We start from the raw sequence: 22,745 nt of genomic DNA, 5'->3' as shown, positions 1-22,745 counted from the left end.
CAAGTCATTTGACTTTTCCCATCTGTAAAATCAGCCTAATGATGGCTTCTCTTCCAAACCACTTTGATTCTCAGATGAAAGCATCCATAAAAGTGCACAGGATTGCTATTAATTGCACCATTATTATTTTTATTCTTAAGGGATGAAGTCCACTAAACTTTAACTATGTTTTGACTCTCCCCTGACTGGCAGGATGAGCTCTTGACTATCAGATGACAAGCCTCTCTGACATCGCCCTTTGTAGGGAGGCGGGCAGACGGGCGCTCCCCACAGCAAGGCCGTCGCCCGGGCAGGTGCAGTCTGTGCCGGGCGCGCCCAGCTACCTCTGCTTCCACCCTTAGATATAACTGCATCCAACCAGCTGTGGGCAACGTGCTCAACGATTGGAAAGAGCCAGGAGCCAGAAGTGGCTGGGTTCCAGGCCTCAGCTGTGTGATTTTATGGGCACGTCATGGACACCCTTTGCCTGTGAGTTTCTGCAGTTTGGATAATGGGAACCAGCATCATCCCACCCACCTCCAGGCCAGGTTCAGAGGAGGCAGCGCTGTGCAGGCTTTAATGGCATTATCAGGTCAAGCGTGACCGTCGTCCCACCTCTAAAACATCAGCGTTGGGGAATTCCTTGGCGGTCCAGTGGTTAGGATTCTGTGCTTTCACTGCAGAGGGCGCGGGTCCCATCCCTGGCTGGGGAACTAAGATCCTACCACAAGCTATGTAGTGTGCTCCCCCCAAAATAAAACAACACCACAAAAACAAAAACAAAAACAAAAACAAAGAAAAAAACCCCCCAAAACCAAAAACAAACAAACAACAACAACAAAATCGTCCTGCTTCTCTGACAAGAAATCAGCATAGGAGAGATACTTGAGCTCAGACCCCGTTTCTACCCCTTACTGCTGCTGGAAGACACAGATAATACTATCTACCTTCTAGGCTGGTGAGAAGGAAATAATATGGATAAATCCTTAAGCCAGCGCCTGGTGCAAAGCACATGCTCGACCACCGACAGGTATGATTATCAGAGAGGAAGCACTTGGCAAAGAGCAAAAATGAATTTTTCCCGTAATTTAAAGGGCAATGCACATCTTTCTGGATTTATGAAGGATGCATATTATAAAAATATTAAAATAACTTTACCTTCCTTTTTTTTTATGCAGAAACCGAGATTACAGAAGTGATACACAGCCTGGGAGAAGATGGTGATTGGCACGAAGGAGAGCCTCAACTCGCCCACAGCCCTACCCCCCCAGGGCCCCCCTGGGAAGACTTTGATGGGCGTGTATATCTCCTACCTCCTGATACTGTTGTGCCACACAACTTTCGGGCGCTAATGTTGCAGATCTTAAGGTCAAAAGGGGATATTTAGTTGCAAAGAGCCCTAGATTCCAAGACTTGAGTCTATTACCTGTGCCGTATTTTCCTCTTTCACGCTGCGTTTTCTGCTTTAGACAAATAAGGCACGTGACTGGATCAGAGTTGCTGATCAAAGTGTGGAACATGAACACATTTTAATTTTCTAATCACTATGTGTTTATTAGAAACGCATGAACTGGAACAGTCGAACATATTAGAAGAATCTACATCCAGCAAATCAAATCCACGGTTTCATGAGTAAATATTAATTATATATATATATATATAAAATGTATTTCAATACATTCATGTAAATTAAAAAATGAGTTGATTTCAAGCAAACTATAAATAAACAGCAGTGCCGGTGGCATTCAGAGATGGCAGGCTCTCTCAGGATGATACAGTGCCTGAGAGCTGGAAAATACTGGACCAGACCATCTCTAGATTATTTCCTGCTCTAAGGTTCTCTGAAGGCACTGGTAGAATCTGTCACCTGGCTTCCTGCAGGCCTTTCCACCCAACTCTGACAGTGTTCAAAACAACCCCAAGTTTTTCACTGAATGGTCCATGTGATCCAAAAATTTCTCTCCACACCGTAGCTGAAACGTGTCACATAGTGGGAGACCCATGACTGGGGCAAGAGGGAATGAGTATGGTCTAGGAAGCCTTCTCAAACCCTTTCAGATCCTACAAGCATTTACTGAGCACTTGCTATATGCCAGTTGACATGCCAAGTCCTCACTCATGATCTGGCTCTTTGAATCCTGCTGCCACCCTGTGAAATTTTACCTGCGCCTTTGTCATTAGTGGGGCCTCTGGCCAGTCAGTTAGTTACTAGGACCCATTTTATCTTCAGTAAAATGGAGATAATGAAATCTGTCCTGTGCACCTCACTGGATTGCCATCAGAATCAAAAGAGATTGTGTATGGGAAGTGTCTTGGAAAATACAAAGTCCTGTCCAAAGAGAAGAAAAAAAAAGAAAAAAAAGAACATCAGAAAACCTCTTTCCTCTCCCTTTGCTTCTCTTTCTTTAACAAAATTCACTCTGTGCCATTAGATTATCTGTGAGGACCTATGATGTCATTTAAGTTGTCAGAGGTCTTGTTTCTCCAGCCCCTTTCAGATTTAATCACTGGCTCCTATGAGCAATCAGTGGGTGTTTAAGTTCTAAGCCCTAAATTCTGCTAAACTTCAGTTTGAATTCCACTCTGTAACTTATGAGCAGTGCCCCTCTGGGACTATCCTCCTAAGGATAAATTGGGGGATAATGGCAATTGTTGCCCAGCGGTCTGTTGGGAAGATGCGACGGGCTGAAATGAAAGCAGTGGGCAGTGTTTGGCTCCTAGCATGTGATAAATGTGTGCTGTCATTGTTATCATCTACTCTGTGAGGTCTGATTATTATTATTCCCATTTAAGAGACAAAGAAACTGAGGCTTGGAGAGGTGAAGCTGTGTGTTCAAGGCTGCACAACGAGGAAGCAGCAGGGCAGAGATTTGAACCCACTTGTGATTCAGGTCATGCTTGTTTGCGGTGTGTCGTGAGGCTTCTCCACGGGAAGGGAGAAGGTGTTCTCATGAGAGAGAGGAAGAGAGAGAGAGAGAGGTGCTCTTGGTCTGGATCACATACAATTCTCTTTCTTTCATATGGTGCTTCCTGATTTCAATCGCCTTTTCATTCATCTTCTCATAGAACGTGGCTGATGTGGTCACCGCCAAGCCTGGATTATACTTGAGGCTCCTATCTCTAGAGGCTCAGTTCTGCCTAAAATGCCTTCAGTTTCATAATCTGCAGACTGAAAATCAGGAGCCATCACTCTACCCATCATTTATGCATCCCCCGACAGCAGATGTTACAGAATATCTGAAATGAGCCTGTCCGAGAAAACTTATTTTATTTGGTTTCTGCACAGAAATATTTCACCTGCTTGTAAATCATGCCTTCCCCTCTCCAGCCTCCCATGAGTTCTAAGCTAACCGTCTGTGCTGGTCTGTGATCCCCACTGCCTTTAAGAGTGTCAGGGTTGACTGGGGCCCAGGTCACTGCTGCTGGGCACGGCTGAGAGCTGGCCTGGAGAGGACAGTCAGTGAGACCTGTGAGCCTGGACTCATTCTTGGAGACATGGGTTTGAATCCTGTATCACTGCTCACCAGCTGATTAGCTGCACTCAGCTTTTCTCAGCCGAAGTTTCTTTATCCATGAAATCGTCTTCATCTTGGAAGGTTTTGGTGAAGATGAAATGAGATCATCCATGTAACACATTTACTCACTTAGCTAACAGTAAGTGCTCAGTAAGTACTAACAATTATCCTTCGAGCTTCCCCTCAAGTGGAGAGATTGAACTCCTTTGCTGATACCCAGCCTGAAATCCAGTCCAGTCGTGTCTGTGGCTATTTCCTGGGCAACTGGAATTTTCCTGACCAGCACGTGAGTCCCTACGGTGGCCGCAACCTGCAAAAGGGCCTCTGTATAGATCCCTGTAGAATTTTCCCCGACGATTACTACCTCATTTTCTTGTTTTCAAGGTATTTGCTTATTAATTTCAAATTCTGAACCTGTCTGAAATCAGAACAGGTCTTAAAATCTCTACGCACAGTTAGGATAGCGGTAACTCTTTTTATTTCCCTTCCTCCAGAAAAGCTGTTGAACCACCAGTGACAACTCGAAGTGAGCAAAAACACAAAGTTCCCATTTCCTGGATCACTTCCAACCTTGTGTCTGTTGGATGTGGTTGTCTGGCATTCAAAACTCGGTTGCCCTGGAGCCTGGAATCTTTGGCGGAAGGAGACTTTGGGGAATGAGCTAGTGCCGCAGCACCCTCTGGTGTCCAAGTGGCTTCTGCCGGGACATGCAAGGGGCTGCACGAAGGCAGCAAAGGAGGGTTTGAGAACATCTGCCCAGCTTTTCTTCCTCCCCAAGGAGGAGGGGAAGGCAGTGTGAGCGGTCTCATGTCTGCCTCATATGAACAGTGGGGAAGTGGGGATCTGATTGACCTTCCATGAGCCAATAAATTTAGCATCCACAACCCAAATGGTGAATCCTGACTTGGCGTAACTGCTCTGGAGAAGGGCCCAGGGAACCCCCAGTTTCTCCTACCTCTTTCTTTGCTAAAGCAAAACCCGACTCTGCTTTCCAGAGAAGGCTTGAATTCCGGGGTCTCTGCTCTGCCCTGAGCCTGCCGGGGACTGGGAAAGAAGGGATGCCAGGGGCCCAGAGAAGGGCCCCTTTGAGACAAGAGAAGGGGGACTGGTGTACATTTCCAGGCTCCCCTGCACCCATTCCTACTCTTTGATCTCTTGACGCTAGGGTTCACCCTGCGTCAGACTGGGCGGCTTCAGCTGTTTGACTCTGCTGCTGACCCCAGTCCCTGGGGCTCCGCTTTTCGTCCAAGGGCCAGAGTCCAGCATCCAGCCCTGGACATCGGTTGGACTTCCATTCCTGAGTTTGCTAGTCAGGTCTCATCACAGATGTCTGGAAGGAAGTAGCATAGCATGACCACCCAGACCGATCCAGGACAGAATGAGGGTCGAGGGTTCAAAAGAAAATGAGATGGGACCTCCAGCCTCGGCCACTCCAATAGAGCCAAACCCACACTGTGCCCGAGCAGATCTTGCCATCAAGATGTGGACAGTTAACACTTAGAATATTTCTTTGAGTGCTCTGGTAATTTACCTGCTGTTTCTTTGGGTTTAATGTACAAGAAAGACCCCTGAACCTGAATAGCATCTCTAGAGTATTATACATGTTTTCAGGCAATGTTTCTCAAACTGTAGTCTCCTAACAATATTAGCAACAGCTGGGAGCTTTCTAGGACTTTCTAGGGATGCAAATTCTTGCCCCCTGCCCCCACCCAAATGAATCAGGAATTCTGGGGATGGAGCCCAGCAATCCCTGTTTCATCAAGCCTCCCAGGTGGGCCTGATGCACCTGGAGTCTGAGAACCATTACTTTAAGGGAAAATGGAGAGAGGACCCATTATGAGCCATGTCTCTTGCTTGACACTTTTTTGTATATATTTATGTTTGTCTAGTCATTTTGGGTAGTTTGTTTGGAATAGTCTGAGATGATGCTGAGTCTGGAAGTGGAAGATTTATCGAATAGCTTTAGTGTTCCAGGACTAAAAGCCACTATGTTGTTTGAAATGAATTTCTAGGGCTTGCGACACACATAATATTTAAACATAAAGACACGTTACCAAGTAAAATATAAAGGACGCTCTTGGAATTGCTGGCATTTTGAATTATGTGCACTTGCTTCCGTTCATTTTTGGACCATAAAAATTGGACCATACCTGTCTGAGAAATATTTTTCTGAGTTTGCAGCCCAATTTCTCCTTTTCCACCAGGTTTGCCATCTTCAGAGAATCCCCTTTGTATAATTTCACAATGGGGAATGGCAAAATATCAACCGGGCTTCCCTGGTGGCTCAGTGGTTAAGAATCCGCCTGCCAATGCAGGAGACACGGGTTCGAGCCCTGGTCCAGGAGGATCCCACATGCCGTGGAGCAACTAAGCCCGTGAGCCACAACTACTGAGCCTGCGCTCTAGATCCCGCGTGCCACAACTACTGAAGCCTGCGCGCCTAGAGCTCCGCAACAAGAGAGGCCACCGCAATGAGAAACCTGGGCACCCCAACGAAGAGCAGCTCCCACTCGCCACAACTAGAGAAAGCCCACGTGCAGCAACGAAGACCCAATGCAACCAAAAATAAATAAATAAAATAAATTTATTAAAAAAAATATATATCAACAGTCATATCTCTAGAAGAGGAGCTGACTGAGGCAGTCTCCTGCTGGAAATATCAGTGGCTCCTCTCTGCTGGGAGGAGAGGTCTACATGCTGTAGTCTGGCTTTCAGGGTCTTCACAAATTGGCCCTTGACCTGCCTGCCTAGCCCTGAGTCCTGCATTCTCCTTCACAGCTTTCTCTAAGTTCAGCCAAACCATCCACTCTTCCCTAAATGCTCTGCCTTTGCTCCACGCCCTTTCTCCAGTGTCCCTCAATTCATGGTTCCCTCCCCAACTTGGTGAGCTCCTCTGTATCCACCAAGTGCCAAGCTCAGAGCCAGTTCCTCTAGGAGATCTACTAAATTCCCCCAGGCAGAGCTAGCCCCATCTTTATCCCCATTCAAGGCATCAAACTCACTTGCATGCACTGACATTTCAGGAAGTATCATTTTGGAATATAATTCTGTATCTGTATCTCTGTCTCTCCCATAAGACTGTGTTTTTGCTCTTCAGTAGCTGGGGCTTCTGTTATTCACCATGATCAGAGACTGGCACATAATAAATGCTCGATAAAATGTTTTGAATGACTGAATGAGCCAAAAGTAAGGAAATGACTCAGAAAGCATTTTATGGCAGAGTTGACCATTGATATACCTAACCAGGCAGGTTATCTGCCACTACCACCACCAGGACCAGCCCTCAATTGGTTACACATTAGAAGTTCCAGCTGGAGGGGGGCCCTCCAAACTGTGCTCTCATCACCACCCCCATCCTGATGCAACTTTCAAAGAGGGGCCTCCCCAACTTCCTCACTTTGAGAATCACTCCGAGTTAAGAGAGATATCACTGATGAGACCCCACTGACCTATGAATAGTGCGGAGGCCAAAAAAAAAAAATGTTGAAGACTATTGTTTACAAGTTTCTCTTTAGAATAAAAAAGCATATGAATGTAAAAGGATATTGATATATCTAACAGTCACGAGATGTTTACTCATGACAAGATTCTGATGCAAGCTGGTACATTTCTCCTGCTAACTCTCCCAGGCTCTTTTCTTCTCTTGGCATGATGTTCTTTTGGCAGCATGATCATTAAAGGATATCTACTGCAAGAAAATGAAATTTGTCAAAATGTGATGGACACAGTAGTCCAGCGAAAGGAAAACTTCTGTCTTTAGAGAGTTGTATCTCTTTGAGGTTTGTTGAATTTTCCTTTTTGCTTTTTTTAAAAAAAAAAGATGTATTATTTATTTTTGGCTGCATCGGGTCTTAGTTGCGGCACATGGGATCTCCGTTGCAGCCGGCAGGCTTCTCTCTAGTTGTGGGGTGTGGGTTTTCTCTCTCTAGTTGTGGGGCGCAGGCTCAGTAGTTGTGGCATGCGGGCTTAGTTGCCCAAAGGCATGTGGGATCTTAGTTCCCTGAACAGGGATGGAACCCTCATCCCCTGCGTTGGAAGGCGGATTCTTAACCACTGGACCACCACGGAGTTTTCTTTTTTTTTAAAGGCAAGATATACAATTTCTGTTTTCATCTTACTTACATAAGTAGTTGATGACATACCCAGAAGGTTGACCTAATTTATGGAATGGATTCACATCTGTAGCTACGATTTCCATAAAATGAAAGGCTTATCAGTTTGCATCTGTAAAATACAGAACAGAAGCCTTCATGGGGTTGTAAAGCTCAAGAGCCAGCTACTTCTTATATTTTCCAGGAATAAATGAAAATCCAAAGAGGATTCAGAGACAATTTGAATCAGTGAAGCATAAATAGACACCTTTTATTACATACTCACTTTGTGCCAAGAACTTTCAAAAGATGATCTTATTTAATCCTCACAGCAACCCTGTGGGGTAGGTATTTTAAATCCTCACTTTATAGACATAAGGGGAAACTGAAGCTCAGAGAGGTTAAGTAACTTGCCTAAGGTCACACAGCTACTGTTTCAGATTTGCATTTCTTTGTGGAGTTATTTGATTCAAAAGCCGTGTTTCCTAATTATTATGAATTTGGCCAGGTACAGCCTGCAGTAACTGAAGCCATAAGCATTATTTAAAGGCACAGCTGGGTTCCAGATCCAGCCAATCGTTGCCATATCTTCAAATTCCTCCATAGAAACTGGGAAGCCTGATTTTTATGGAACAATTCTAAAATGTTGGTAATTACTTAAAAACAGTTTACAACTCCATACAGGCTCATATGACGCATCTGGCCTATAGGATTCCTGTGGGATCGGCTGAGGTCTTTGTTGTAACTGTTTCTCTGTTCAACTTCTCTCTCCGGATCTTCCTTCCCTCCCTGACAGTGTTGATTTTGAGAGCACTTCCGAATGAACTTCTGTAATTGAGTCTCTATCTTTGAGTCTATTTCTCTGGAACTTAACCTATTACACATAGGAAAGGGGGAAAAAACTCTGAATATCTGAGCATTTTACCCCAAAGAGACTGAAATAGCTGAGGATCTAAATTATTGACTCACACTGAGTTTTCTGGATTAAACTAAATTGACGGCCCATCTCTCTCTTCTTGTGCCCACTGATATGCAGCAAAGTGGAGGTGCATGAGGAAGATTCAGTCAGTGTGGGTAAAGAAGCTCCACACATACATGCTTACAAGCATGTGTAAATTGGCAACTCTGCTCTCTGTGCTTTTAAAACAGTCTTAACCTAAAATGGCTGTGAACAGCGGGTGTGTTGGTAAATGTTTGACGATGGACAATCTGGAGGGGAAAAAAAGCACTCCGATTTAGAGCATGGCTAATTTCCATGGAGCAAATACTCCCACCATGGTTGATTCCAAGCGAGCTCTGTGAGGTCCCTAAATGCTGGTTGGGAAGAAATCCGCACAATCAGCTCTTGTGAGCAGGTGTCAGCCTGCTCCAACACCTCACTGGTTGTGGGTTTCTTACAAGTCGGCAGCAGTCTCACTGCTTGGCTGTGTAATACACGTCAATTCCACAGGCGTTCCATGAGCACCTGCTACATTCCAAGATGGTGTGCTCTCTCCTGAGAGATGCTTAGAGAAGAAGAGATTAGCTCTAATACACAGCTGCATGGAAACTTCACAGGGTTTCTGCAGAGTAAATGCCTGCCCTGGGGGAAAGATGGATAAGACAATTGACATTTTTTTTTTGGTAAAGATTTTTTTTTTTTTTTTTAAACTAAACACACTTTTTACAGGCATTTTTATTTATTTATTTATTTATTTATGGCTGTGTTGGGTCTTCGTTTCTCTGCGAGGGTTTTCTCTAGTTGCGGCAACTGGGGCCCACTCTTCATCGTGGTGCGCGGGCCTCTCACTATCGTGGCCTCTCTTGTTGCGGAGCACAGGCTCCAGACGTGCAGGCTCAGTAGTTGTGGCTCACGGGCCCAGTTGCTCCGCGGCATGTGGGATCCTCCCAGACCAGGGCTCGAACCCGTGTCCCCTGCATTGGCAGGCAGATTCTCAACCACTGTGCTACCAGGGAAGCCCCCATTGACTTTTATCTCCTTTTATCCTGGGACTTACATTCCAGAGACAGTCACATCTATGGTTCCTGGTCCTCTGGTCCTCCATCTACTCATTTGTTACCTTTACTCATCATAAGCCAATCTGGGTTTTATAAGCACAAATACCTATGGGGCCCAGATAAAACACTTTAGCATCTCTGGATGATGTTATCTCCCTGCAGAGAGGATTTCTAGTGCTTCTAGAAGGCAGTCAGAGTAGGAGCAAATCACCTTTTTCCATTCAGGGAGTGAGCTTTTGGAAGGTGGGTTTCAGTGTTCCTTTGGTACCATCTATTTCTGTTTGTCCTTATTCCTAGAATCTCACCCTTGCAGAATCCCAACTGAAAGACCCAAGTATTCTCCAAAGCCCCTCCTCCTTAACAGGTCCTGGATTCTATTTTAATTTTAATCCCCCCATATCTGTGACACTCCTAGAAGCACCGTCCTGTTCCCCTTTGCAGAGAAGGGCACCACCAAACATTGGGTTCCCTTCTGTGTATTTTATTTGGCTCCTGAAGTCCTGGCTGCCTTGACAGCCCTGGACTCTACCTTTTGGTTCTCTGGCCTGTGAAACTCGTGAAAGCTCTGCTCAGCCCCTCTCCCTTCTAGCTGTTGCTGTCTCCAGGGCTCCTCAGCCTCCAACTGCACAGCTTAGGAACCGGCACACGCCTTGAACTTGTCGGCTTCATTCTGAAGCATTTTCCTTCCCTCTGGAACTGTAGCTCCTGAAGCCCTGGCATCCTCAGCCGCTCTTCAGTGTTATCCCACAGATAGGTTTTTAAGTCCAGATTTCTAGTCATTCGTTCTAGGGTTGTTCTGAATCAAGCCAGTCCATCGTGGCTAGAAGTGAACGATGTAACCCCTGAATTTTGTGTTGGCAACGGAGCTAATTTTTGAAATATACTGTGTGATCCAACTCTTAAGAGCCAAACAAAACATATCTTTAGGCCAGTGTGGGCCCACAGGCTGCCAATTTGTGACCTCTGGTGTTTTGGAATGCAAGTGAGTGAAAGTTATGCTCTACAAGGAAGACTCGGCTCTGACTTGGGTTTGTAAGTGGAGTTCAGGGAAACAAAGCAGACTGAACTCTCCTTTGGTCAGCTACCAGAGTACAGACATCGGAATCCAGCTTTTTCTTTTTCTTTATTTTTTTTCCCCCCCAAGTCGGTTTCCCATTCTTGGCTTCCCAAAAGGGAAAGGTGTTTGTGTGAGGTCTATGGAATCAGATGCACGTGGGTTCGAATCCTGACTCTGCCACCTATTTGCTGTGTGACTCTGCCTAAGTCACTTAACCTGTTTTGTAAGTTATTAATATTCCCCTCCTAGGATTCAAATTGTGGGGATTAAATGAGATGATGATGTGATTGTGCCAGGTGAGTGGTACATATTCAATATGTGTCCTTTTAAAGCCAGGTTCCACCTCCCACAAGTCCTTTTCTCTTTGGCCTTTCTCTCGTCCCTGTTCAGACCTGCAGATCCTTTGATCTGTTGTGTTTTCAACCCTGGGTCTTTTGGTCTTTCCAAAAGGGGACAGAGAGGCAGCCCTGTCTACTCTCCACGCTTATTCACTGTGATATGTCCACCGTAGGAGTCAGCCAGCTCCAGCCCACGGACCATCAGAGCGGCATAACTCCACGCTGGGCTGGTGAGATTTATTTCTGAGGAAAATATGGGCTTAGGGGGAGGGAGGGGTTAAGAATTAATCCCCCATAAAACGTAAAAAAAAATGAAGAAGGGAAAACAAAAAAGTCATCCAGTGTCATTCTACACTCATCGGTTGTCCAACTTTCCCCAGCTTTGGAGAAAAGAGAATGTACTGATAATTAATGAAGGCTTCTAGATGTCACAAGTGCAAGAAAATATTGGGTGTCAGGCTGCTTCCAATGACACAATGCTAGCCATCTATTTTATTGCTGTTGCTATAGTTTTTTGAAACCAACAAAACACTGTGAGGTAGGTGATAAAGTGTTGGGAAATGCCCTCTCCCCATTTCTTCTGGGACTCAGCAAAGCAAAGAGCTGCAAAATATTTTAAAAACACTTTCCATCAAACGCCAGCCATTAACCGATTTTGCAAAGGACCCTGAAAGTGAATTCTCCACATGCCTCAGGCCCTTACAAAGCAAAAGTGAGCACCGGAGCAGAGAGGAAGGAGCACATTTAAGACCAGTAGCTACACAGTTCAAGAGCCTTGGGCAATGGCTGAGGTCTTCACTTGACCCATGTAGCCATAATCCAAACTTCTAGATTTTTATTCAAAATGGTGCTCAGAGACAAGAATACAAGGGGAAAAAATAATAGATTATTTTGAAAGCCTCCCTGTTAATTTTTATTAACTCTGGAGAAGAGATTGTTAATTTGGTGGAAGGTGAAACTACTCTTTGCCAAGTATTGTTAAAAACTCGTGGAATGCTCACAAAAGTTCTGGGAGGTCCATGTGACTTATCTCATCTGGTGGCAGTAACTACAGAATTCACACCCGATTCTTTCTTTTGCTCCCACCCCAGTCCCTGCCCCGCTAGAAGAAAACACTCCTTCAAGAAGCCACTTCGTGTGAGTGTGTCTAGATCCAAAAGCTCACATGTAGCTATGTGTGCAAATTCTCTTTGAGCTTTCATCAGGAGGAATTATATAATAATATCACATGATTTTGCAAGAAGTTCACCAGGGCTGTTTCGGAGGCTGTCAGCCAAGACACTGTTCAGACAGGGAGGCGTCAGAGCTGCCACTACAAAGTGGATGTTAATTACCTAAAACAATGTGTGTAATAGGCAAAGAAAAAAACAGGACCTGCTCTCCCAGCCCAAACCACTCATCTATTACAGCGCCAACTGCACAGTTATTTTGCCCGGAGGAGTTGTAATTAGCTGGTTTGCAAATTAATAAGACCTTAAAAAAAAAAAACAAAAAGACTACAAGGGAGAAAAGAATGGTGGGAAACTTTATATCTCCGATTCTCCAGGAATACATTTAGCCTGCAATTACCTCATTAAATGTCCCAAATTCACTTAATATACTCTGTGTACATTCTGCCCAATTGGAGTAGTTGGGCATAGCCCAGACCCATAAAGGCGGGCCATCAGAGAAGGAAATCTGGGGGAGCAGCCTATCAGCCTGTTTCTATCTTAAACCCAGATTGCTTGTCTGGTTTGAGTTTGCAGATGCTAATAACCGTGCTTGATTATTCCAGAGAAATGAAAACATATGCAGGTGAGCCAAATGCTGTCATGCTGTTGCTTAAAAAGCCAGGGACCAGGCATGACTCAGTCCTGGTAACAATGGATAATACCAAACCTAGGACACTGTAATTAGATCTTTAATCCTATTGGCCTTTAATAACAAAATGGACTTGATGAATGGTTGGTCGATTTTGCTTGGGTGAAGGATGCTTTCTCTCCCAACAATGAAAAACCTTTTTTTCCCCTTCTTCCTTCTGTTTTTCCCGTTGGCAAAGGAAGTTTCAAGATGAAAGGAGTCCTTAACTAGCTAGAGGACTGATGTTAGAGCATGCTTAATCAATCAGTGGAGTCACCCCAAATCCCCTCAATTCCAATTTCAAGGCTTCCACACACAGGGTACATCCATGACTACCATTATAGTAAACAAATTGTAATGACCATTAATTCAGTATTCACTCTGTTTTGGCCATACAAATTATCTTAATCTCCATTTCAACTTTGCAAAGGGAGTATGATGCGTCTCACATAAAAAACGAGGCATTTGAAACTCAGGTTTTGAGGTTTTCTCAGGATCCCAAGTGAGAGAGGATTTGCATCTAGGTACCCTGTCCTCAGTGTTCTTTGCCCCATGTTCCCTGACCACAGGAATCTCTCATGAGTATTAAGTTAGTCCTACACAAGGGCCAAGGAGTCACGATCAAATTCTCTGAGCTAGTTTGCTTTCATCCTGACTTCTTTTCATTTGATGTAAGCAGGAATTTGGGAGCGACAGGTGGGTGGGGAGAGGGGAAGGGATAAACAGCAGTGGAGGTGGAAGTTTTAAGCACAGAGGTGTAGAGTATTCATCTTTAAGATATGGTAGGTGCTAAACTGAAATCACTGTTTCTGTATTGAAATCTTCTATTGGGTTGGCCAAAAAGTTTGTTCGGGTTTTTCCGTAACATCTTACGGAAAACCCGAACAGACTTTTTGGCCAATCCAATATATACACAGAGGTCTTGTGTGTATAGAAAGGAATATATTTTAAGACCTGGGGCAAAAGTTTTCAGAACAGAAGATACAGAAAAAGTATATACCGTTTTACCTACACACTGATCAATGGTGTCAAAGTATGGTTCTTAATTATACTTTTAGGTCTGTGACTCTGCAAGATAAAAGGAGTTCCCTCTTTCCTTCAGTTGCCCCTGGAACATCCTGAAGGATCAGAAGAGAGAGGTGACATGGGACCATAGCTTGTAAATAGGGGCTGAGAAACTTAATCCAACAGGCAGAGAAGTTCAAGGTTGATCAAGGAGAGGAGACCAAGACTTTTGCCCCTCACCTAACATCTTCTCACCACACTATTTTGAGAATACAAGCAAAGCATAATATTTGACTATAGAAAGACTTAAAGTGTCTGTATATTAAATATATCATTAACAGAATTTTTTAAACCAAGAATTTGGGAAAATATTTGCAACACAGATGGCAGGGAGTTAGTATATTTAATATAGAAAAAGCTCTTTCAGGTCAATAAGAAGGTAAAACACCCCAACAGAGAAACTGGCAAAAGACATGACTAGGAGCTCTCCAACAAAAAATTACTTATATGGATTAATGTATCATCAATGACATTCCCAAACTCATAGACTCAAAATACATAACGAAAGGCAGGAAGAAACTAACAGGAGCCCCAGGAGAAAGGAGAGCATTAACCAAGCTTTCTCTCTTTGAGAGTTAAACAAGCATCAAAAAACAAATGGAAAAAAAAAAGGATTATTTAGCTCAATTTAGTGGGTATGTATTGAACTCAGTACCTACAAAGAATATGCATTCTTCTCAAGTTTTGCAACGACAGTTGCAGAAAATGACCAATCTAAATCATAAAGAAAAATCTCAAAAGAAACCCTCTTTCAAAGTTAAAAAATTTACAGAAATATCCTTTGACCCCAATGATAGAGATCTGAAACAAAATAATTATCCTAAAATCACAATATAAGTGTATTTATGAGAAATGAAAAACAATCTAAACAACTCTTAAAAATGGAGAAAATTAAAAGTGTAATTATGGACCATTTAGACAATAACAATGAAAACCTATCAAATCTTAAGAGATATAGTCAAACTTTAACTTAAAGAAAAGACAGCCTTGGCTTCTTGAATGAATGAAAGTAAATGAGCTGAATATCCTGCCAAAAAAAAAAACTTAAAAAAAAAAATAAAGTCTTAAAAAAGAAGCCATTGCTAAAAACAAAAGTTTAAATTAATCAATTAGATATAAAGGAAACAAATACCCAGTAGAACTGGTAAATCTGAGAACCAATTCTTTGAAAGACCAAATAAAGGGACAAAGTTTTGGAAATTCTAATTATTTTTTAAAAGGAATATGTGCATTTAAAAAAATTAAAATAGTATATTAACTGGTGGAGCAGTAAATAATCAGATCAATGGAATGTAATAGAAGGTCCAGAAATAGAGCTAAGTATTACAAAAATTAAGGATAAAAAAATTAAGGGAGCATCTTAAATCAGCAAAGAAATAACAGATATTGGAAAACAGACAAACCATGGATTATAAAAAAGAAAACTATTTCCCTACCTCACACCATACAATAAATAAATTCCAAAATAGATGAAAATTCTAAACGTACAAAATACAGCCATAATCTGGAAGGATATATGTGTGGTCAGGCAATGCTATTTCCTTCCAGTGTTCTCAATACATGAGTTGAGAAGGGCTTTCTGGGCATGACCACAAAAACAGAAAGTTAAAGTAAAAGACTGATGGATTTGGCTATAGGTTTAAATATATTTGATTATTTATCCAGTAAATAAATAATATCTGCAATGTCCAAGTACTATTAAAGGTGCTCAGGGAGCCACGGTGAACAAAAACTGACAGAGATCACCGCCTTCGATTGGGGGCAATAGATAATAAGCATAATAGATTAATACATAAGTAAACTCTACATTTTTTTTAGAAAGTGATAAACTGTATAGTTTGTAGAAGGTTGAAAAGATAAATATGCATAAAGCATTTTTCTTTATTTGTTAAGGGGGTTGGGAATGCAGAAGGGGGATTGCTATTGTCAGTAATCTGGTCAGTATAGATTTCATTGTGTAGGTGACAGTGGTGACAATCTTGAAAGAGGTGAGGGAGCGGCCATGTGGCTATCCCAGAGAAGAATGTTCTGGGCAGAAGGAGCAGATGTGCAAAGCCCCTAAGGCGGGAACACGCCTGGACCATTCAAGGACTAGCATACGGGACCCTATGACTGGAGATGAGCTAGCCAAGGAGAGATCATGGCAAGGTCATTGGCTTTACTCCAAAAGAGGTGGGAATCTTGGGTTTGAGCAGAGGAAGGACACGATCTGCTTTGTCTGAAGTGGTTCACTCTGCTGCTAGGCTGAGAATAGACTGTAGGAGGTCAAGAGCCAAGGCAGGGAGAGCAGTTAGGAGGCGGCTGCAGCCTCCAGGCAACCGTGAGGACAGCCTGTGTCAGGTGGACCCAGTGAACAGAGCTGGAGTCTAGATACAGTCTAAAGGCAGCAGGGTCAAGAGGATCCCCTGTGGGGTGGATGGGGAGTGATTGGGAAAAAGCCAGGTCAAGGATGCCTTCAGGATGTGTTTTCTTGCACAGCTGGAGCCCCTGGAAAAATGGGCAAGGCTGAGAGTGGAGCAGTTGTGAAGGGAGAAGGTCAGGATCCCATTTTGGACAGGTTGAGTTGGAAGTGTGCCTTAGACATCAAGGGGTCAGGAGGCATTTAGATGGAGGAGTGTGAAGTTCAGGAGAAAGGTCTGGGCTGGAGCTAGATTTGGGGGCAGGCTCAGAGTATGTTTCAGTCAGTTTGGGGTGCCATAACAAAATATCATAGGCTGGGCGGCTTGAAGAACAGAAAATTATTTGTTCTAGAGGCTGGAAGTCTGAGATCAGGCTGCCCGCGTGATTGGCTTCTGATGAGAGCTCTCTTTGTGGCTTGAAGACGGCCGCCTTCTCACTTTGTCCTCATGTGGGAGAGAGAGAGAGAGAGAGAGATCTTCCTTTTCTTTTAAGGCTATATATATATATATATATATATATATATATATACACATATATCTCCCTTCTTTTTTGCATTTCCTGCTGATTCATTTTGCTGTGCAGTAGAAACGAACACAACATTGTAAAGCAACCATATTCCAATAAAAATTTAAAAAAAGAATTAATATTAATGTAAGGCCACAATTCTATTGGATTACGGCCCCACCCTTATGTCCTCATTTAACCCTAATTGCCTCCTAAAGCTCCTATCTCCAAATACAGTCCCATAGGGGGTTAGATTCTCAACGTATAAGTTTTGGGAGGACACAATTTAGTCCATAGCAGCATGCGAACGGTATTGAAAGCCATGAGACTGGATGAGATAACCAAGGGAGTGAGGGTAAATGAGGAGAAGGGAAACAGCCAAAGCAGCATAGAAAGCTACTTACAAAGCACATGACACGCTGGTGTAAATAGCAAGCAAAGGATTATATGCTTGCTATAACAGGATGGTTTAATTGAGTAGGATATTCCCAAGGAAAATTGGACAAAGAGCACGAACAAGCAATTCTCACAAGAAAGCCAAGTGGCCATTAAACATATTGTGCATTATTTCAACTCATTCGTCATTAGACAAAAGCCAACCAAAAGAATCAGAATCATGAGAGCATATTTTCATCAATCAGATCGATCAAAATTAAAGAAGGATGATGATGATTTGGTTTGTGGTGTTTGCGGAAAGAGGCATTTCAGGCATTATCAGTGAGAACATAAACAAGTCGAGCTTTACTAGACGCAAGTTGGGCCTGGGATGCAAAGCTTTAAAAATATGCCAATTGCAAGACAAATTTATGGTGTCAAAAGTGGTTATCTTGGGGGGAAAGGAGCCGTTAGCTGCAGGGATGGGTGTGGGGTATCTAGGGTGCTAATAATATTCTCTTTCTTGATCTAGTACATGAGGGTGTTCACTTCGTGAAAATTCATTGAGAAACTTTTTTGCCGGTAGTTTATACTTCAATATAAAATATTAAAAATAATAACGCCTTCCATTGGATACAGAGATCTCCTTCTACAGGCAGCAGAAGTAGGTACTGATAGCAGTCGACATTGGTGCTCCAGACCCCAGCAGGTATATTTGCATCTCCGCTCTCAGTTTCCGGTGTCTCCAACTGAATCTCCATATAAATCCAGAGTCGGGCTTTACTAGGGGAGCCCCTGAAACGCGAGCCACATTTTATGAGAAGTGGACTCAGCACCAGGAAATCGGTTCTACTGTGAAGGCAACACAAGCCGTTGATAAAGAGAGGTTGCCTAGCTGGCTTTTTCTGCTCCTTCAGAAGCTGTGTGAAATGTCACCTCCCCAGAGAATATTCACTGACCACCACCCTCACCTCTGTCTATTCTTCTCATTCAGAGCACCCTGTTTTTCCCACAGCCCTGATCACGGTGGATAGATGATTCTGTTCTGTATTGGTTTCATACTCCATGGGCATAAGGATGATTTTCTCACTACCATATCACCAGTGCTTAGAAAAGCACCTGGCACTTAGTAGGTGCACAGTAAATGGGCATTTTATTCCCACTCTCTCCCATTCCCCTCTTCTTAAAAGAAACAAAAGAGAGGGCTTCCCTGGTGGTGCAGTGGTTGAGAATCTGCCTGCCAATGCAGGGGACACGGGTTCGAGCCCTGGTCTGGGAAGATCCCACATGCCGCGGAGCAGCTAAGCCCGTGAGCCACAATTACTGAGCCTGCGCGTCTGGAGCCTGTGCTCCGCAACAAGAGAGGCCGCGATAATGACAGGCCCGCGCACCGCGATGAAGAGTGGCCCCCACTTGCCACAACTAGAGAAAGCCCTCGCACAGAAACGAAGACCCAACACAGCCATAAATAAATAAATAAATAAAATTAAAAAAAAGAAAAAGAAACAAAAGAGAAATTCCATTTTTAAATTCTTTTTTAAAAATGTAATCATCCCAAATGCCCTTGAAGATGGATTTTTTTTGGACCTGGCTCCTGGGTAGGCAGATGGTCACAGGGCAGAGAGGACAGGCTTTGGAAATTGAGAAACCCCGGTCAAGTCCCAGTTTTACTTCTGTGTGACCTTGGATAAGTTTCCATATCTCTCTTGGGTTTGGCTTCCTCAGACTTAGAATGGAGACTGATACTATCCAACTCACAGGCATGGGCTTGTATCATTCCTCACCTAAATTTCTAAATTGGGACATCTGTGACAGTGAAAGGGGGCTCCATTAATAATGCTACTGGGACAGGTATAAATGCGGACTGTCCTGGGCTGGGGGACCCAGGATGTACACTTGACATACTACCAAGCCTGCTGGGTGTTTGGAACGAGCTAGGGAGCTGGGCGTGGAGTAGGGGCTCAGTCGGTGGTAGTTTTCTTCCCAGTGCATCTCTGCTGGCTGTACTTTGGTGGCAAGACTCTAGAGCAGTGGTTCTAGGGGAGCCTATGAAACAAGAGCCACATTTTTACGAGAAATGCACTTAGCGCTAGAAAATCAGTTCTATTGTGAAGGCAACACGAGCTGTCGATAAAGAGAGGTTGCCTAGCTGGTTCTTTCTGCTCCTTTGGGGACCTGTGCAAAATGTCACCTCCCCTGAATATTCCCTGACCACCACCCTCACCTCTGTCTATTCTTCTCATTCAGAGTACCCTGTTTTTTCCAGAGGTTCTCAACCTTGGCCGCCTTTTGGAATCACACAGAAGCTAAAAAGAAACACAGATGCTGATGTACTTGGTCTCAGGGGCAGCCTGAGCATCGAGGTTTTTCAAACGCTCCGGGTGATTGCAGTGACGAGCTAGGTGGGAATCCTGCTCCAGTGCAAGTGGCTCTGGTCCCCCTACACTCCTCAGCCACCCCTCCCTTTTTTATTGTGATAAAATATGCATAACATACAATTTACCATGTTAACCATTATTAAGCGTACAGTTCAGTGGCATCGTATATATTCACATTGTCGTGCAACAATCACAACCATCCATCTCCAGAACTTTCTCATCTTCTCAAACTGAAACTCTGTACCCATTAAACACTAACTCCTCCTTTCCCACTTCCCTCAGCCCCTGGTAGCCTCTATTCTACTCTGCCTCTATGAATTTGACTATTCCAGGTACCTTAAATAAGTAGAATCATCTAGTATTTGTCCTTTTGTGTCTGGCTTAGCATGCTGTCTTTGAGGTTCATCCAGGTTGTAGCATGTGTCAGAATTTCCTTCCTTTTTGCAACCAAATAATAGTCCATTGTATGTGTATAGCACATTTTGTGTATCCATTCATCTGTCGATGGACACTTGGGTTGTCTCCACCTTTTGGCTCTTGTGAATAATGCAAATATTCATTCATGTCCCTGTTTCTAATTCTTTTGGGTAAATACTCAGAAGTGGAATTGCTGATTCTTTGTCCTTCTTTTTTTAATTACCATCTCTCTTCGCCCACACCAGACGTAGTTTTGTTTAACAAAAATCATTTACTCCCAACCTGGATCATCCGAAATCTACATAAAGACTGGGCTGAAGAAAACTTGCAGAAAAGAAAGGACTAATATTTAAGTTAATGGACTCTGAGCAGAGCAAAAATCGATCACAGTTTCGCAACATCCCTGAGCCTGTAGTGTGGAGTGTTCGGTGCCTACAGTGAAGGCTTTGGCTGATAAAGCACAGGTGCTGCGATGTCAAAAAGCTTGGGCTCATTTTCAGCTGATTCTGACATGAGATCATGGTTTCCTGTCCGAGCTGATAGCTGGGAGGTCTCCAAGCTATTGTTCCCCTGGAGTCCAGCCCTCCTGAGGCTGGGAGCTTGTGACAGGACTGGGAGGAAGTGGCTCGGACTTTGCCTTCTCCATGACATAAGTAATAAACTGTGGACGTTGCAGGGGGCCTCCTGGGACCCTCTCTACCTCTTGATGATTCTTGGATCTCCAGACTCAGGAGGGGCCTTCCTTCTCTGTTTATAGGAGCAGTACCTCCCATCAGCGGCCTAGAGGCTGTGGGAGTGACACGCATTGCCTTCTTGGAGTTCACTGCTGATATTTGCTCCCAAGAGGGATGTAATTCCCCGAGCACAGAGACTGAGTTTATTACTGCACTAGGCAATGATGATCTTCAAGTATGGTAAAAATTAGTCAACCTTGACATTGGAAGCCATGATTAAACTGATTCCAAACTTTCTATGACAGCACCAGTCATCCCTGAACCACAAGAGGAAAGCACCAGGAAGTGAAACAAGACCCAGGGGAGAACTGCTTCTAAACAGGGTTATTCATTTCAGGAACTCCCAGCCCATATCGAGTAAATGGTCATGTACATCTTACAAGGAGAGTTTCCTGAGAACCAACCACAGAACGGGCTCTGTCCTGAGAGGCAGGATAGCTCCAGCATTCAGAGCATAGGTTTGGGTTGACATTCCTTGAGTTGTTAGCAGACATCTCCTTCCTCAGAGCCTTGCAGGGGATGGCAGCTGGCTGAGAAGAAGAGTCCACTCAATGTTAGCTGCAATAATGTCTCTACTACTGGCTGCACAAACGTGAGCTCTGGTCCCCACAACAGCCTGTGAAGTCCTGGAACTATCCCATTTTACAGATGAGCAAACAGGGGCTCAGGGAAGTGAAGTAACTTGCTGAATCAGTTCCCTACCGCCGCCATAACAAACTATCACACACTTAGTGGTGCAAACACAACGTGCATATATTCTCCGACAGTTCTACAGGCCAGAAGTCTGAAAAGCATTTCACTTGATGCAAATCAAGGCCAGTGATGGCCAGGCCCTCATCCCTCTGGAGACTCTAAGGAATAATCTATTTCCTTGCCCTTTCTTGCTCCTGGAGGCTGTCCTCATTCCTTGGCTCACGCATCACCCGTCACATCATCTTTTCTGCCTCTGCTTCCCTTGTCCCCTTCTTCCTCTAGTCTAGTTTCCTTCTGTCTCCCTCTTACAAGGACCCTTGTGATTACATTTAGGCCCACCTGATAATCTAGGGTAATCTCCCCATCCCAAGATCTTGTACTTAACCACAACTCCAAAGTCCCCTTTGCCATGTAAGTTACCATTCACAGGTTCCAGGGATTAGGGCATGGACATCTTGGGGACCATTATTCAGCAACCACAGTGCCCAGAGCCACATAGTCAGTGAGTGACAGAGCTGGGACTCACACACTGGTATGTCTGATTGCAAAACCTATAATCTTTCTCTTTAAAAAATCTTATAATTACATAAGACATCAAAATATTTTTCTTTTAAAACTCAAAATGTTACAGGTAAAGCTAGTGCCTCTTTTGACAGCCCTTCCCCCAGTGCAGTCTTGGCTCCTTCCTATCTCCAGAGATGTATTTGCTCCACTGGTTACCAGTTTAAGAGGCTGCCCACCAGAACATTTCTCATTCGTTTGCACACATAGCTATCTACCCATAATAAACAAATGGCATTTTTATGTGTGTGTATATTATATGGTATCCTGCCATTCTGCTCTTTCTACAACTTGGTTTTCCATCTAATAATATATCTTGGGGTTTCATATGGTGCTACGGATCCTATGGATGGCCCTCATACTTTTTAACAGCTGCGTAGTATTCCATTTAACAGTCATACCATTATTTTTATATCCCTATTTCCATTTTTCCCAGTTTTCCACTGTACAAACATTCTTGTTTATGCCTCCTGGGCCACATGTGGGGATGCTTCTCTAGGGTGGATACGGAGAATTGGAATTGGTGGGTGTTGGATTTTAAACTTTATTAATGCTTCAAAATTGCCCTCCAATAAAACTCAGGCTTTCCCTGTTACATTAGATTCTTGTGTAAGTGAAAAAGCATCCTAGGAAAACATTCTCCTGCCCAGACTTAAGTATCCATCAGGGTGTCTCACCTGGTAAGCTTCTGAAGGAGCCTCCCTCACCTACTGGTATAGTTCCCACCTTGCCATTCCAAACCAGATTGGTCCAGGGAAACTTAGTGGGCAGGAATGAATGCTTGGGGGTGTTTTCTTCAAT

The sequence above is a fragment of the Balaenoptera acutorostrata genome, chromosome 2 (assembly GCF_949987535.1).
Source record: "Balaenoptera acutorostrata chromosome 2, mBalAcu1.1, whole genome shotgun sequence".
Classification (NCBI taxonomy): Eukaryota; Metazoa; Chordata; class Mammalia; order Artiodactyla; family Balaenopteridae; genus Balaenoptera; species Balaenoptera acutorostrata.
Note: the sequence above shows the minus strand (reverse complement) of the source record.